Source organism: Zonotrichia albicollis, chromosome 5 (genome assembly GCF_047830755.1).
Source record: "Zonotrichia albicollis isolate bZonAlb1 chromosome 5, bZonAlb1.hap1, whole genome shotgun sequence".
Taxonomy (NCBI): domain Eukaryota; kingdom Metazoa; phylum Chordata; class Aves; order Passeriformes; family Passerellidae; genus Zonotrichia; species Zonotrichia albicollis.
The window spans coordinates 62,943,636-62,961,731 of NC_133823.1; the positions used below are offsets into that span (position 1 = coordinate 62,943,636).

General features: G+C 38.9%; 1 protein-coding gene across 16 annotated transcripts in view; it reads left to right on the forward strand.

Annotated features, from left to right (window-relative positions):
• The window catches only part of INPP4B (inositol polyphosphate-4-phosphatase type II B), a 266,205-nt gene that overhangs the window by 195,828 nt on the left and 52,281 nt on the right, over window positions 1–18,096 (forward strand). The window lies entirely within an intron of this gene.

Below are 18,096 nucleotides of genomic sequence, written 5' to 3' on the forward strand. Positions count from 1 at the left end.
CGAACAGGGCCTGAGGCTGGTTCTGAGTGCCCAGCAGAGCCCAGGCTGGTTCTGAGTGCCCAGCAGAGCCCAGGCCTGCCTGCACAGGGCCTGAGGCTGGTTCTGAGTGCCCAGCAGAGCCCAAGGCCACAGGCACACAGGGTCTGAGGCTGGTTCTGAGTGCCCAGCACAGCCCAGGCTGGTTCTGAGTGCCCAGAGGAGCCCAGGCCTGCCTGCACTGGGTCTGAGGCTGGTTCTGGATGCCCAGCAGAGCCCAGGCCGGGGCCACCAGTGCACAGGGTCTGAGGCTGGTTCTGAGTGCCCAGCACAGCCCAGGCTGGTTCTGAGTGCCCAGAGGAGCCCAGGCCTGCCTGCACAGGGTCTGAGGCTGGTTCTGAGTGCCCAGCACAGCCCAGGCCTGCCTGTGCCGGCACACAGGGTCTGAGGCTGGTTCTGAGTGCCCAGCAGAGCCCAGGCTGGTTCTGAATGCCCAGCAGAGCCCAGGCTGGTTCTGAGTGCCCAGCAGAGCCCAGGCTGGTTCTGAATGCCCAGCACAGCCCAGGCTGGTTCTGAGTGCCCAGCACAGCCCAGGCTGGTTCTGGGTGCCCAGCAGAGCCCAGGGCCACGGGCACACAAGGTCTGAGGCTGGTTCTGAATGCCCAGCAGAGCCCAGGCTGGTTCTGAGTGCCCAGAGGAGCCCAGGCCTGCCTGCACTGGGTCTGAGGCTGGTTCTGAGTGCCCAGCAGAACCCAGGCCTGCCTGAGCAGCAGCCTGACTGCTGCTGGGTCACCTCAGGGCAGCTCTTTGCAGCGGTGTGTTTTATCTGTCATTAACAGTTGGTGAGACAGATATGTGAAATCTTGCAAGGGTCAGGTCAGCAACTGTAGAATATGAGCAGTAGTCTGAGCAGCAGTTGCTTTTAAAAAAAGTTATATTTCAGTTTTGAGGATATTTAAAAAACCATTTGCACAGTCATTAAATTATTTGTTTGACATCTACACAAATACTGAGAAAGCAAAAGAAGCATTTGTTACACATGGCAATTCTTACTAGTCATGTTATTGAAAAGAAACATCCAGGTAGCTTTGGACTGGTGGTGTTTGCCACTAATGCGCTTTAGAAGTGAATTAAAACATGTTTTATTCTAAATTTCAACTATGCAGAAATTGAGGCTGATATTATCAGGAATGTGTAATTAAAAGATGTAAAGATTTTTCATTACCTGAGTCTTTGATGAATAAAAAAACCTTCTTGAGCAAACAAATTTCAATCATAAAATTAGTCCACCTGCTAGATTATCTAAAGAAACTTTCATCATTGGTTTTTATGAGCTTAATCATATAGTTTTAATCATATAATAAGAGTTCTAATCGCATTGTCAAGAGGAGTTTTAAAATGTGTATCCCCGACACTAGAATAACATATAACAAAGGTCACTGCAAAACTAATAGAAAATATTTTGGTCAGCCTGGAAAGAAGTAACTGAATCATATCTTGGACTTTTCTTAAACACAAATTGTTTGTATGGTGGATTTATAAAGATCCTAATAAGTAAACAGTCATGTTTACGGTCTGTAATGGGTAGTTCTGGACCTTCATATTTATTATTGCCAGAATAGGTACTTAATATGTAGATTAATACTGTAGGTTTGCCCACATAAACCCTTTGTCCTTTGCCAAAGATAGCTGTTCTAAAGAGAAAAGGTAATTTTATAAAGAGTAAATGAGCTGAGATGGCTTAGCTGTAGGTTTAGTTCACAAGCGCTACTAATGCAGTGAGATGTGGTGTGTTGAACTGAGCTGTATTGTTTTGGATGTATTGCACCTTGCATAAATCCCTCAGTCTCTGTAGTGATTCAGTGAGTGAATGAGTTTTGTGCAGTCTTTCATAACTACATATTTTATCATTAATGAATTCTGAGTTTTCTGTGTTAAATTTTGTTTGTTGGCATTTCAAATGCTTTTTTTTTTTTTTTTCTGGTATGTCTCCAATAAATACAAAAGTATGTAAGCTACAGTAAGTTACCAGACAGGAAAATAATTTAATTACATAAAATCACCATAATGTTAGAATAGCTTTGAGTAGAGTAGGAGATTGGAAAATTTTCACAGACATAAATATAATTTTAAAAAACCTGAACTTGTTAGTAAAAAAATCTAGTAGGTTTTTGTAGATCAAAATATAAATGGTTTTGAGTGGGTTTATGTCATGTGACTGATTTGAAAGTTGAGAAGATTAACACATTAGGTATATTTGCAGGCAACAGTAATTTGAAGTCACAGAAGAATGTTGTAAAGGCAAAAAATCAGAATAATACTTAAAAATTAAACAAGCAAATATGAGGTTGAACCACCATTACAAAAACATAAAATCTATCAGTTATGCTGTAGTTTCAAACAGACAAAAGCTTTATCCTGCATTTACCCTGTATATGAATTTCAGAACTGAATTAAAGTAGGTGGAAAATGAGTTACTTTGACTTGGGTGATAGGATTGTCTGAGGACTAAAGCAAAGGCTTTGCAGTAGTGGCAGTAGCATACAAAATAATTTGCACCATCAGGATAATAAAGAAATAAATCTTCTAACTATGCTGGTTGCTATCAGTCTAACACAATACTAGAGCTTTAAAAATAAAATATAAAAAAAACCCAGCCAAATTCCTCTTTTTCCCTCCCGAATTCCAAATTTTTCACATCTAAGAAGAGAACCTATTTTCCTTCAAGAGCAGACAGAGAAAAACTGTTTGCCATTTAATTTGCAATTTTAGCAGGTTTTTTCCCAACAAATCTTCTCTAGATCACTTTGTTAAACTTTGTCAATCAAATCCCTTTGTGCTGATTGCCACAAATTGCTTTTAAGCCTTTCAGAAGAACAAGTAGACATGAAAAATTCAATTTTACCATCTAGAATCCTAACAGTTTGGGCTGACCTTTGAAAGGCTTCTTTTAAGAGTTAACAGTGGGAGGTAGAGACTGCTGTGAAACTAAGTGAGCTGTAGAAGTAAATGGTGATTCAAAAGCAGACTTTATTGGAAATGCCATAATTTTGAGATATGAAAATTATGAAGGTGCCTGTGTAGCCATTAGACTTTTTCTTTGTCTGCCAGTGTTTCTTTCTCTGTCTGACAGAGCTTTTGCAGTGGAAAAGGGAAGCATGTGTTTACAGGTTCATGCTTTCTTGCCACCAGCAGCTTGGAGATGCAGCCTCCTGTGTGCTGCTGCTTTTCAGCTTCTTCAGGGTGCCCAGAATTTTGAGCAATCCAGAAGTGATTCCCAAAGTTTCAGCATATTTGCTTTGGTGTACATTACATAACTCTGTTTTGGAAAATACTGTCTGTAGCTGTTTTTTTAATGACTTAGTTTGTAAGTGGAATTGTTGTCTTTTAGTGATAAACTCTACAATGTTTGTTCCTTCTTTATAAAAAAAGGCTGTACAAGAATCGTCTTATTAGTTCTTCCTTTCACTTATGAAAAATGTGGAAAATGAAACAATGATGGCAATGCACACTTTATCATTTACCATATGTAATAGATGGCTTTGTCCTCAGTCATAAGTCTGGCCATTATGATGCTGCAATTGATGTGTACCTGGAGCAGCCATTCTATAAATAATTCCACATATTATAATTTCCTTGATATAGGTTTGTGACTTCCATTGATCTTAGTGACAGGCATAGTTCAGAATGAGGAAAATCAATATATCATCCCCTCTGTATCAAGTGCTTGTAATTCACATCATATTAAAATCCTGTTTATAATGTCTCTGCCACTTCCAAGTCTCTTTTTGCAGGCATCAATATTCTTATTTTTCCCTTCACCCATACCTGAATGTTTCCTATCATTCAGTGTTAAGTCTATTCCAAGAGACAGAGAGGCACAAAACTGGTTTACCTGAGTTCATTGCAGTATCTGTCACATGATTCTATTTTTTTGGTCTTTAGAGCTGACTACTGTTAAGGGAGGATGGACTGGTGGGCAACGCATAATGAAGTAGATCTGTAAAAAAAAATAGATTTTTTTTTTGCTTTTTAAAATTTATTTCTTTTCTGACTCTATTTAGCTTTATTGTTTCAGTGACAGGATCCCTTTTGGAGGCTGTGGGTAGTGAATAATCTCAGGATCTCCTGTCATTGGGCATGTTTCCAATAAAGCCTCAAAGTAGTAACAAAGGCCATGACAAATCCACTGTCTATGGTGAATCCTACATGCTGTCAGCCTTATCATCGTTCTGAGCTGGGCACAACACCTGTCACGTGTTTCTAAAATTGAATACAAAATTTGACTCAATGTGGCACACACTGTTTCCACTTGAAATGGTTAAGGATATTTCAGGGTGTCTTAGATAAATTGCCTATCAAAAATCTCCCTGAAGCACGAGTTCAAAGAATGAATGATCGGGACAACAAGTATTGGACTTTTGATGAGCCAATTATAAAGAAAATATCTCCTTTTTTAAAGAGCTGTTTGAGGACATTAAAAATGAGTGAGTTGAGGAGGAGGAATAGCTGTAACATCTCTTTAATCAGGCACTTTCAGGTGTTCTGGGTGTTGGCCAGGGAAGAGCCTGTACCAAACACCAGAGCTGTAATTGCCACATGGACTAGGAAGGGGGAGCAAAGGGCCAGGATTAGAGGCAGGGATGATCCATGTGCAAATCCCTCTGTGCCTTTCACCCATCTCCCAGCTTTCACCCTGCCCCTGTGAGCTTGTGGCAAGAGATGCAGCACATGAGGAGTCACACACAAGAGGAGCCACAAGTTCTCCTCCAACTTTTTCCCAGCCCATCTGACCTCCTCCACCTTTTCTTTTTTAATTTAAAAGTATAAGCACAGGGCAAACAAAACTTTAAAAAGGCAAGCCTGACTTCCAGTATAGATTTTTACATCATTCTATGGCTCTTTAGAAACTTAACATCTCTATTTGGAGGTGGAAGCGGTAGATGATTTGCATCACCTGATGTACTGATAGGAGCCTGGGCATTAAGTAACAGTAAGGTCCAGTTTTGGTGCTTTGAACTGCCATCCATCTTGTTTTCTAAAAATGAATTCACCTGTTGTGATTAGACAAAGCTAGCATGCAAGTAGTTAGATTATTGTAAAATATTGTTTGGTGTTCACTTTTGAGGTTTTTCTAGTTGCTTATGGAAAACTTCACTAATTTTCTCATTCATTTAGTGCTTTATTGCTTATTAAGAGCTTCCATGAAAAACTCGGTCTTAGCAGAAATCAACAACCAGATGTTTTATAATCACCAGACTGAGTAATACCAGGTTTCTTCCTGTTATACTTCACTTTAATTAAGATTTCCTGGAAGAGTGTGTGGGAAAAGTCCTGTATGCATGTTCATTATCTGTTGAAAATTCAATTCTACAGCTGAATTACCATGGCTTTGGCCATGTTCAGCTAAATCTCAGGAAGAACAACACTGCCAAGTCTAAAATTTAGATAAGAAAGAAGCAGGAAATGAGAGTAAGAGGGCAGTAGTAGCATACAATAGCTAGTTAAAGCTATCAAACATGAAATTTCTTCTAGAAGTTACTGGCCTCTAAACCAGTGTTCTTCTCATAACACTGAGGGAGGGGACAGGGAGGGCTCATAACTTCCTGTCTGCAGTCCCAGCAACCTACAGACTGTCCAAAGGTTGGAGGGGGCCCACAAGGAAGAAGCAACCAGCTGCTCTTCCAAACAAGGTGGTTTTGTGATAGCAGATCCTGCATTCCTTCAGGAGAAAGGTGATGGAGTGTCAGGCTATAGCTCTGGCTGCCTTGTAAAGGAAGCAGATAAATACATTTCTAGGTTTATCTTTCCTCTCATTTTAGACTCCCTTGATCCCTTCATAAACTTAGTTTCCTATTGTAGGAATGCTCTCTGGCTCAGATAATCATCTTTTCTTGTCCAGCAGCCTGGTTTCAGTTTTTTTTCCTAAGTCCCATCCTTTGGAATGGAACACTGGCTCAGGGCCAGTCACCATCTCTGGGGGCTAGCCTAGTGCTTAAGATGTACATGAATGAGAGAATTCAGCATTCAATCTCCACATTATCTTTTTCCATTTATTATTATGACGCATTCATAAGGTGACCAGGCACATTCTGTTATACAATTGTGCTTTCAAATAATTAGGGTCCTATTCAGCTTCAGACACTGGATCTGAATTTTTCTATCTCAGGTTCTTTAGGGAAAGAATCTAAAATCATATTGGATACCAAAATAAAAGGAGAGATGTAATTGTGTGTCATCATCAGCCCCCATATTTTATAACCATAATTTGAGGAACTGTCTTTGATGTATGGGGGTTTTCTCCCTTCAGTCTGCTGCTTTTTCTTTTTCCAATGAGCATTTCCCTGTTTCTTACTCTCTTGCAGTAACATCTTAGTGTGTGGTATTTTTTTAGAAACTCTTCTGACAGTGACTTTTCTCAGCTTAGTTTTAGCAGTAGTTTCTGCTTGTTGCTTTCTATGGCACCTCTGGTTTGGTGAGTGACATTTTGTAAGTGTGTCCTTACCATTACAGCAGCCATTGGTGACCTTTCACTGGAATCCCTGGCAGCAACAAGTTGTTTCTCAGTATTAGCTGCAATACAAGTCCTGGTAGCTGTTTGCAGTGCAGTGACCAGAGGAGTTTCCATTTGGATCATTATGTACCTATTATGTATTTCCTACTTTCATGATGTTGTCTGCAGTCAGCTGGAACTAAACCCAGGAATGGAGGCAGCAGTATTATATTGCTATCCTATTCTCTAGATTATCCAGAGATAAAGCTGGGAGATAATTTGGGGAATTTGCATTCTTAGTAGTGGAGGTCTCTACTATAATTTGTATGAATAGAAAGCACATGTTTATAAGGAAGTTAATGCAAAGAAAATGTTGGAGTCCTGCCAAAGTGCACAGCCAGCTCTACAGCTGACTCCTAATGATAGAACAGTTAAAGTAGTTTCTGCAGCCCTGGGACTTAGTGGCGCTGCAGTTGTCCTGTGGTTCTAACCAAACCCCTAATGCCAAAATCCCTGGGCACTGCTTTGGCTGTGCATCTGCAGTGCTGTTCCTGTCCCCTGGTCTGGCTTTACTTCCCTGCCAGCCTGTCTCCTCTCCCCAGCCTGGAAGTTGCCATGTGTGTGTTGTCTTCCAGCAGTGGGAAAAGCCCTTGGCTTTTCTGCTCTGTTGGAGATGCTCCTAATGCCCCAGGAAGGTGCCAGAGCACGTTTCTGCCTCTGCAGAGTCTTGTGATTCCAGGCAAGGCTTAGCCAAGATCTAAAGTCCCTCAGACCACGGAGATCAGAGTGTGGGAAGGGAATCACTACTCCCTCTCTCTTTTGTTAAGGGATGACATCCTTTGGTATGTGAACCAGCCTCTTTTGTTAGGTTGCCTCTTACTGAGGGAGACAATGCCTCTGTGTGTGCTACTCAGGAACTTCACTTACTGTTCCATGAAATTGTTGTGTAGTTAATAGATTAGAAACCTTCCTTTCTGTCCCTCTCATTCATCCTATGGGTTTTCTGATGTATCATCAGCTTTAATTTCATGCTACAGCCTCCCCTTGGCTGCACGTCTCCTTACCCTTGTGGGAACACTGTAATGTGTGAGCCTTCTTATCCCACATTTCAGTTTAGCTGAACTCAGTCCCTGTGCCCAAAGAGGATATGTACAGATTGCTGTTCCTTCCCCTCACACCAAGAGCTAGCATGTGCCCTTTACTTCTAGAGAAAGACAGGCTAAAAAGGCATCATATTATCTGCAATAGATCACTGAGATACACCTGACTTTAAAAAATATATATATTTACTCTTCAGCCCCTCTCCAGTCAGCATTTTTCAGATTTGAGGAACTTGTTTAGATTACTAAAACATTGAAAAGACTAAGGTGCAATCTGATCACACAGTCATGTATTTTATAAAACCCTGTTGTAGGATCATCTGGTTAATACTTTGTGTCCTGGGTGAACTGAAAATCTGATGAAAATATATAATTCCTGTCAAAATAGTGTTGGCTTTTATATTTGTTTTGCAACAGTCATTCCGAAGTTGGTGGTTTTTTTAATTTAAATTCCTTTATAATTCTTTCATAACTGTTGATAGCAGAGCATCTACAGAATACAAAGTAATCAGCTCAGAAAGGTTTGCAATTTCCAGCAAACTGCCTTGTGGTGTGTGGTAAGTAAAATATGTGAGGGTCCAGAGTAGTTTGTTGTGGAGTGTTTTTCATATGGTTTTGGTTTTGTTTCTTTAGGGTTTTAGCTCATGATGTTTAACCAAGACTGGCATGGTCTCTGTTCTAAGTTTATTTCTCCTAAATGGCTGTTACACTGAAAGCCTCAGGAAGGCAAATAAAAATGGCTAAACTGGCACTGTGGCAGAGGCATTATTGGCTGGTTTTGAGGTGATCAAAGTAGCATCAGGCAGAGGCAAGCAGCTACAACAATATCTCATTCTCAAAGATCCATTAAATGATTCTGAAAATCCACAAGAGACTGCTTTGATAATATTGGCTATAACTGGTTTGAGTATTTATTCCACTTGCAATTTTTAAAGTCAAATGTTTTTTGATTTGAAAAGCTTATAATTGACAACCAAAGGGCAAGAGAAAGAAATGCTCTTGGATCTCTTTCAATTTTAAAGTGGGAGAAAACTAGTACAGAGGTGCCAAGTCCTTTATCACATCATAGTCCTTCCTTTGTTTGAAATTTCATTTGAATCTACTTTTTCTTTAAAAGGGCCTCTTCTCATAGACTGTTTTGCTTTAAATAAGAGTCCTGTTGCTGTACTTGAATGTGCAATAGCAAAGCTTGTAAATAATGTTCATTACCTTACTGACATTCACTTTTCTGCATTCACATTCTGCATTTTTCACACTCCTCCTTGCTACTTGGGTTCATGCTGACATAGCAAATGCAGCAATGCTGGCTGCACAATTCAAGGCTCTCTGCCTTCTGGACATTGCTGAACTGGTGAGTAAGCTTTTGAGTGCTGACGGATAGTCTTCCCTCAACATCATCCTGAATAAAATCCTCTCTGGCTTTCCTGCTGTGTGGTAGCCTCAGGGAGAAGGCTGCTCCCTATGTCACCTTTCTCTGTAAAAATTTGCTATCACAATGATATTATCAGCAAATTTGTAGATAACCACATTAAAGTTAGTTTGACATTCATTTGCCGTGTGAAGACGCTTTTTGAATTTATTTTTCAAGTAAGTTGGCACATATCAGAACACTATGATGCTGTTCATTTTCTCTCCTGAGCCATGCAAGGAGCCCAAGATGTGCTGCCTGGCAGAGGTATTTTGCTTCTGCTTCTGTAGGATTGTTTTTTCCCTCTTAAATTGCATTGCTGCATTCTGTAAATGCTGTCATGCTCTTGTAGCAGCTCACATCCTTCTGTTCTTTCTTGGAGGGAAAAGTACAATACATCATAGAATCATGGAATGGCTTGAGTTAGAAAGGACCTTAACCATCACTTCATTCCAACCCCCTGCCACGGGCAGGGCCACCTTCCACTATCCCAGGCTGCTCCAAGCCCCATCCAACCTGGCCTTGAATGCTTCCAGGGATGAGGCACCCACAATTCCATGAAGCCCTTAGTGTGAACACAGCCTTATGCTTCAGGCTGTCTTTGCTCTACAGGAGATACAGAATACTGTGTTGTGACTGTGGCTATTGTCTGTCTGACTGTAAGTTGCATAATTTCAATCTAGTAGAGCAAAAGTCAATAAAATGTTTTTCTGGCTAAAGGGGATTGAGATCACCTTTTGGTGATGCTTGACAAGGCAACATTGCATACACCAAAGCTTTGCTTTCTAAGTATGTTGGTCTGTGTTATAGTGCACATAATATGCACACACACACACATGATTATATACAAATGCAGAATTGTATTTGTCACATTGCTGATTAATTAGATGACTTAATGAAGTGAATTATTTAAAATGGCTTACAAACTTTGTAAATCTTTTTCCAAGACAGGAAAATGGTTTTAGAGTACTTTATTTCTGCCTCACTGTGGTTTGTGATTGGCAATTAAAAGGTAATTAAAACACTTGAGATTTTCATGTCCTGTGTTGCCCTGTAGGTTTATTATCTTCATGTGATGATCTTTGTTTGTAAATGAAAATTTTGGTGGGATAGAAGCTCTAGGAAAATGTGGTCATTTCATACAATGTGATCAAGCTCTTGTTCTTGGTTTTCAGAGAAACTTGAGTGCAGTAACATTTTTTCAAATCAGACACATTTTCTTACTTTTACACCAAGGGTATTCACTGGCAAGACAATGCTGGGTACAGTAGTGTAGAAAAGTATTTGTAGGCTTAGCAGACTTTTTAAAAATCTTTTTGTGACAGATGTATCTCAAATTTTATATTTTCTATCCTAAAGGCAGTCATTCTTCCTGCTATCGCAAAGCATCTTCTTTGGTGCAGCACAATATGGATATGTTAAGATGAAGAGACTGATCCTCTGATCAGACCAATCAAAGCCATTTGGAAAGCAAAACTCACACGTTTCATAGTCCCAGCTGTGCAGTCCATTGAGTACTGTGTTGATAACAACGACCATCTTCCTCAAGTGCCTTGAATTTTGACATGTTTTTCTTTCCCAAAATACTGGCTTGTGCCCCGTACACATACTACACTCATGAACAAAAAGCCATATAATAATAATTTTTATTTTATGTGAACTAAAACTAATAGCTCTAGCAAAGTGAAAAGAATGACACTGGCTAGAGATTGGCTGTCAGAGGTCTGTGGTGAGCCTTGTTCCATGCCCTGCTCTGAGCAGCTCCAGCAGCTGTATGCCAAGTAGGGAAGGGAATGCAGATCTTTATGATGCTGCAATCAGCCCTTTCTGGCCAGTCTGCTCTCCACTAACTGTCCACACCAACAGTCAAAAGGCAACTTCTCCCCATGCATTCAGCTTTTCAGGCACAGATGAGATATCCATCCTCCCCAAATGTGGCTCTCTGTGGTGAGGACTTCACTGATCTCTATGCTAATGTGTATCCCAATGGAATAATGTGTCCACACTGGGCTAGGAAAAGTCTAAAAGCCTTTCTTCAGACAGGACCTACACCTGGTATTACTGTGGACTGCTTTATGCAAATACTACAGCTTCATTATTATTGCACCACAAAATGCATTAGGCATCTAATTTCCTTTGTAAATGAAGCAATACATTACTTCAATAGCTACTTTTGAAGCTTTCTGCAACTTAAACCACAGATGTTAAAACTATTGGAATTAAATGAACCCCCTCTGAATTGTAATCCCTGAATAAACTAGAAGGGGTTTTTTAATTATAAGGTTTATTAAATTAAAAATATACTACAACAGAGTGGAAAAAGTCAAATGATCTCATATGGCAAAAATAAAAATTTGAAGCTCGCTATCCATACTCCATTGGGTATGGAATGCCAAAAGAGAAATAAAATACATTTCATCTTGTTGCAAAGCCTAATGTTCTGTACCACATTATAATGTAGCCCAAACCTGACAATTCCTGGCTCATAAATTTCTTGGTTTTTCTTTTATTTACACTATAGACAAAAATCAAGTCTGTCCTTCAAAAGTACTCTGTCGTCAAGTGAGCTTGAAAGTTTATGTTGTTATCCATCATGTTTGACTATGTTTATGGTGCTGGAGATAAAATCTAGGCTTGTGAGGTTCATTTTTTAGGGGATACAGTGGCAGAGCAAGTATGGGCTGGAGATTATAAAGCTCTTTGAAGATGAGAGGGAAAAAACATTGGGTGATTGGCATTGGAGAAGTTATTTCCAAAGACCACTGCATTCAGTGCAACACTTATAATCAAGCTGTTTCTATCATAAAACTTTAGATACCTATTGTATCCCAGTTAAGGACTCAAGTTCCCAAAACTGTCCTGGGGAGGATGGTTAGTAGCCTGATTTAGAGGCCCTGAATCATCCTGGGGATGTTCTGTAGAACTAGAGGAAGCCTGGGCTGTTAAATTTGCCTCCCAAAGACTTGCCACTCATGGTTAGGGAATGTTGCCTTTTAAAGGAGTTGGATCAGATCTCAGAAGTATTTTCTGTAGTTGTCATGGTAAATACCTGAAGGTGAAATAAAGGTATGAGGGCAAAACTTTGCATGAGGAAAATTTTGCTGTCATCAGAACTTGATGGGCTTTTAAACATATGCTTGTCACTAGACACTAATTTATTTATTTATTTATTATCATGAGGTCAAGGAAGCCAGAAGTTATTAGAAAGAAGAAATGGGTAAGAAACTAAATGTGTACTGTTAAGTTACTCTTTAAACTTTAGCTGCTACAAGATATAGGCTGCTTGTTTGCTCAATTCATATGATAACTACTGCATGCTTTGAAATAAGGGTAGAAGTCCACTTTGGTTACTTTCCTTGTTTACATAGAGAGCAGTAGCCATCAAGTGATGTAATTATAGTGCCCTTATGCTAAATTCTTGTTTATTTTCATAGAAAAACTTTATTTGATAACTCTTCCTGACAAAGTTACTTTAGCTTGCATAATTTCAGCAACATTACAAATTCTGCAGATATTTAGCCATTTTGAGTAGATACATGTGCAGAAGTTATACTTCTATACTGAAGAACACTTTTTCAGTATTTCGTTAGATGTTGCTCAAGTTTTTCTACCATTGTGATTTGATGTGTTTATTTTTGAAAAAGAACTTATAATCAGTGTTCCTTAGTAAAAATATGCAGCTAGTAATTTGAATGAATGGGAGGGAGAGGAAGCTTTCTAAATAAAGTATGTCCTGTTTATGGAAGCAAGAGTTTATGGAAGCAAGAGCCACAGAGCTCTTTCCTTGCCCTCAGGTTGTCTGTTGCTTCTTCAGTTGTTAAATTACTCTGAACTCAAGAGAACATTATTGGTCAAATCTAAACCCATTACTTTTCCATTGAAATTTCCATTATCTGTGAGCAATTCCATCTTGGGGAGGATTATAATATTTTTCATATACTGTAGTGTTCTGCATGTGCTTCATTACTGTGCACCATACATGGGAAAATGTCATTTATTATTTCATACATCAAAATACTCTGTCTGCATTGATGAGCATTCTTGTCTGACAAGTGCAGCTGCTGGCCTGCACTCACATATCTTTAACTTTATTTGAATCTCATATCTGCCATCATTAACAATTCATGCAAGCAGAAAAACCAAAGGAAATAGTTCAAGGAATTCAGAGTGCTTGCTTTAACCAACTCCAGTGTTCTAAGAGAGTAGGAAGGATATTATGAACCACATAAAGAGTGCACAAGCCCTGTCCCCTGTGTACATTAATGAGATAACAAGAGATGCCTGTAGCTCAGCAAAGATAATTTTTTTAAAATGCTTTTGCTGTTTAATTGCAGCTTTTGTGTTTTATAGATTTTATTTAAGCTATCAGTAGCTGTACCTTAATAGTGTATTTAACACAGAATTGAATACTAATAAAAAGGGACAAGTGGACTAATTTCCATGTGTAAACCAGGCTCTGACAAGATGATGTGAACTAATAATAAGTTTTTAATAAAGGGTAATTGAGAATAAAGCTATAAGAATAGTTGAGATCTTTAAAAAAAACCAAACCGAAATTGTTTAGTTACCAGAAGCCCGTAAGTGCTGTCCAACAGACATAGAAGCTCAGGATTATCCAAAAACCAGGGACAGAATCAGCCTGCTCAGATGTTTTTGGACGGTGGCTGCCCTTTTTCATAGTCCCCTGGCCATGAGCAAGTGCTAGAGAGGACTGTGAGTGCTGACATCCCTCACTCACCTGGAAAGGCAGTATTATTAGTAATGAGGTTCATGTGGAGTGAATTGCAATATAATTGAAGGGCATTAGCATTTATTAGAAATTGAAAAGAAAGTGGAATTCCTTAAGGCCTGAAATTACAGGCATTTGGAGACGATGAAATGTTTCTCATTAACAACCTATGTGCTTTTTGGCTGCACTGTAGATTTTTCTGTATGAACACCTGGCCTCTGGCTCATATTTATTTGATCCAAACACCTGAAGCATATGAATAAGTGTTATTGGTTTTCCTAGTGACTGAAGAAGGCATGGCCAGAAACATGAGCATACCAGAATATATGAATGTAATACAAATGTAATAAGAATGTAATCTTATATACATATAAGAATATAGTTGAGAACTGTATTCTTATAAAGAGAGTGTAAAATCAGAGGCACTGGCATTGCCCCCAGCACAACCTCAATCCATGTAGTCTAATATTTTGTAGTTATTTCAAAATACAGGGTTTTTCTGGAAAATTGGAGCAGTGTTTAGCTAAAGTTGGAGCACCATGAGATGATGAAACTCTGAAATGTACCTTGAACTGTTTTCCTTCCAGTGCACATAATAAGCAGTGCATATAATAGAGTAGAAAAATGCACTGCAGACAAAGGTCACTCTCCACCACCCCAGTGAGAGATTTGTACCCACTTGCTACCTTCTGTGTCCCATCCTGGGGAAGGAAGGAAGGAAGGAATACTCCAACATTGCTATTGGCATGCTGCTTCTTCAGAAGAAAATAATAATGGATGAATGTTTCCCACAAAATCTTGGATGGTTCCTTTTTTTTTTTTTTTTTTTTTATGTTTTGGATTTCTCACAGGAAAACACCCTCTTTTCCCAGTGATTGCAATTGCCACCAAGTGTGGAAAGCCCCATTGCTATTCTGCTTGGCAATTGCATATGTGGCTTGCTGAACATGTGCTTGGGAACATTCATACTTAAAATATCTCAAACCCAGAGACTCCAAAGTTTCAGGAATTGGCAGGTTCTGTAGAAGGTCCCAAGGCATTGTAGTTTAAACTCTGGTGATAATGTTTCAGCACCACTGGTCATGTGCTTGAGAGAATACAGTCTGCAACACAGGAAAGACTGACTTTATAAAAAACTTAATATGTATCTGATAGTTCAGTCCAGGTCAGGAAGTAAATTGCCATTTTTTTCATCTGTCAGAGACTTAGCTCATGGTTAAGTGCTGCTGACAGTGTAGTGAACTCCTCTTGTGCTCAGGGAGTCTTGAGCATAGTTCATAGAGCTTATCCTGAGAACTGCATCTTTGATCTTTGGCAAACTGACAATTACTGTTACTGCACTGAGCAAAACCATGTCCTTCAGCTCTTTGTAACAGTGAGAAAAATGTAGTGTTTTTACAGAGAGGAAGGTATTTGCACCTGTGTTATAAATTATTTACTCCTTTCTGCCAGCAAAGATTTAGGAATGCAGAAGGTAAATAAATGGCTTATTGAATTTTTAGTCTTTAGTGATCTCAAATCATCTGAAAGTCTTTTTTTTTTCCTTGATGCTGGGGGAAAAACAGTATGGGCTTTCATCTCTTTATTCTCCCTGTCAGTGCAGTGGTATTTTTGCTTAAAAAGTGAATCTGTGCTAATATTGTCTTTGTGAGATACAATGAACTTCTTAACAAATCTGCAGTAGCATTCAAATAAAGATTTCCTTACAAATGCAGCTTAACAACCAAAGAGAAAATGCTTGGATTCAATATTGTTTAAAAGATTTCAGTTTCAGTTCTCCTCCTTGGTACTTGAGTGAGGAACAGACTCCAAAATTTCAGCCATCTTCTAAAAAGATACTGAAACAAAACAAGTAAGATGAAAGAATTACATTCACTCCTAATTTCTCATAGAAAGGTTTATTTCTCTAAGTCTCCACATTGTACCTATTAACAGAAAAGATGACAAATGCATTCAAGGCATTTAAATTAGAATTTTATCCAGCCTTGTCATTTGCCCTGAAGGAAGTACATGGAAAAATAGTGTGTTTCTGATTCAAATGGAATTTTCCTTGCATTTTCCAAAGTTCTCTTAAAATCTACCTGCTGAAGAGGAGAAGATGGTTTATTGGTAGTAATGTTGGGACACAATTTTCAGGTTGCTGCAGTCTGCATCCCAGCTATGCATTTTTTGGATAGGTTGTTTTGGTTAGCTCCCTACCTAACCAAAACAGGGCTGCATTTTTTTTTTTCCTGGTAGCAGCTAAAATCAGATTTAGATGCATTTTTCTTGGTGGCTGGGGAATCTATATATGCACAAATTCACCTTGTATAAATATACCCCCATACTGTGTGTGCTGCTGAAAGAACAGCTGGGATCAGAACAGATAAAATCTCAGACTGGTTTTGTGGTTTTTAAAAAATGTATCAGTGTGTTAGGTGAAAGTTTTTAATGAACTGACATTATTTAGCTGAATTATTTAGAGACTAGCAGTTGTCTGTAGTTTATGACTCACATGTTGGTTAACCCCATGAAGAGACTATGTGACTTGGTGTCATTAATGAAAAGCAGTTGCATTCCTCCTTTCATATATCTCAAAGTGAAGTTGCAAGCAAAAAAACCCAGCAAGTCACAACATTCAAATTTAGAATTCCTGCTGTTCAGCACCCTCCTCCCTTAAAATACCCAAATTAGGGATGCAACATAGATTAAATGATGTTCTGTTTACACCAGCAGTTCTCTGACCTTAATTCTGTCATCCTACCCATAGATTTGAACATCTAGAAATGAATAACAGATTTTAAGCTTCATCTTTCACACATGTCTGTTAACTAGTGTAGGAAGCCCTTTCTGCCTCTTAAATCAGCTTTGCAACTTGTCCTCAGCATGAGGAAAAAGACTAAAATAATTTTTGCCAAAAGAAAAGGGATGACTCACGAAGATTTATTTTCATGGTCAACAGAAAGTATTTAAACCTGATTAGACATATGAAAGAATTTATCATGGATTTATGTTTCACTGTGCTATGTGAGCTAAATGTATAACTACATCTTCAGTAAAACTCTCTTGCTGTGACAGAAACAGTCTGGAAGCAAGTGTGACTCACTAACCAATTATGCCAGTGCCATACCCTTATGGAAGGGAAATGTTGTATCTATTCAGAGCTTAAGTGAAGGTCAAACCTGTGGGGTTTTGCTTGGTTGTTTTCCTGCACAGAGATACAGACCACATTTGCTTTAGTGTTGGTTGTACATTAGACTGAATTTGACACCTTGTAAAAGAAGTTTGTCAGGAAAGATTTTGCAACTTTGACCTGAGAAATTCCCATACACATGTAATCCTAATACTTTATAGAAGAGTGTCTAGGAAGATTATTAGAACCATACTTTTTGATAGACAAAGAAACCTTTGTAAAATTGATGTGTAATACTACAGAGGACTGTTGGTAAAAAGCAGAATGAAATAGCAAATCCTTTCCTTGGAGTATAGTAGAGGTGAAAATCATGTTTCAAAAACTGCTCTGCTGTCTTGACAGGTAAAGAAGAATCTCCTCTGCAAACCCATCACTTTTCAGTTCTGAAGCTAATCTCTCACACAGTCACCACAATGACTTTGCAGGACTTGAAGCTTCTGGCCACAGTTGTAAATTGAAAACCTCTGGGGATAGATGCTAGAACATGATCTCAGTCATTTTATACAGTGAAATTATTAAATGTTTCTGGATGTAGTTTTGGCAGATTAAGTGTGCTCTCAAGTGATTCCAGGGCACTTTGGGAGTTGGCATGACCAGGATACTGTGCCCATGGGGCAGTATCTGCTGTCCATTTTGGCAGATTAAGGGACACAGGCACAGAAAGTCAACTTGGCTTTGCTGTTCAGATGCTGAGGGTGAATTTAACCTGCTAATGTAGGTGTCCTAAATGCACCAGTGACAAAACTTGTGATTCTAACTGGAATTTTTTCTTTATGTTTCTTGTATTTTCACTATAATAATTTTGTCAATGTTTTTTTTTTTTTACCACATAGATACTCTTTAACAATGAGGGAAAAACATTCTTGAAGGCATTCTGTATCAGTCAAAAAGGAAAATATTAATTCTTCTGCAATCAGCAGAGATTTCTAAAGTGCTAAGATTAACACTGGTAGAGATGTATATTACCCAGTAGCATGTTTTATGCATATTAGATATAAAGCTTGAAACTGCCCTTTTCCCATCTATTCTTCGGAGTTAATTGTATGTTAAAAAGTAAACATAGACAAATATAGGGGTGTTGCTCTGTGTAAACCAACAATTTGGGAGATGTTTCCATGGCCCAAAGCTGGAGTGAGTTGTGCTGTTTTGTTGCCTGCAGTGCAGGGTGTGTGCCTCTTTCACTTGCTCTGGGAAATCCAAGCACAGCTAAGCTGATAA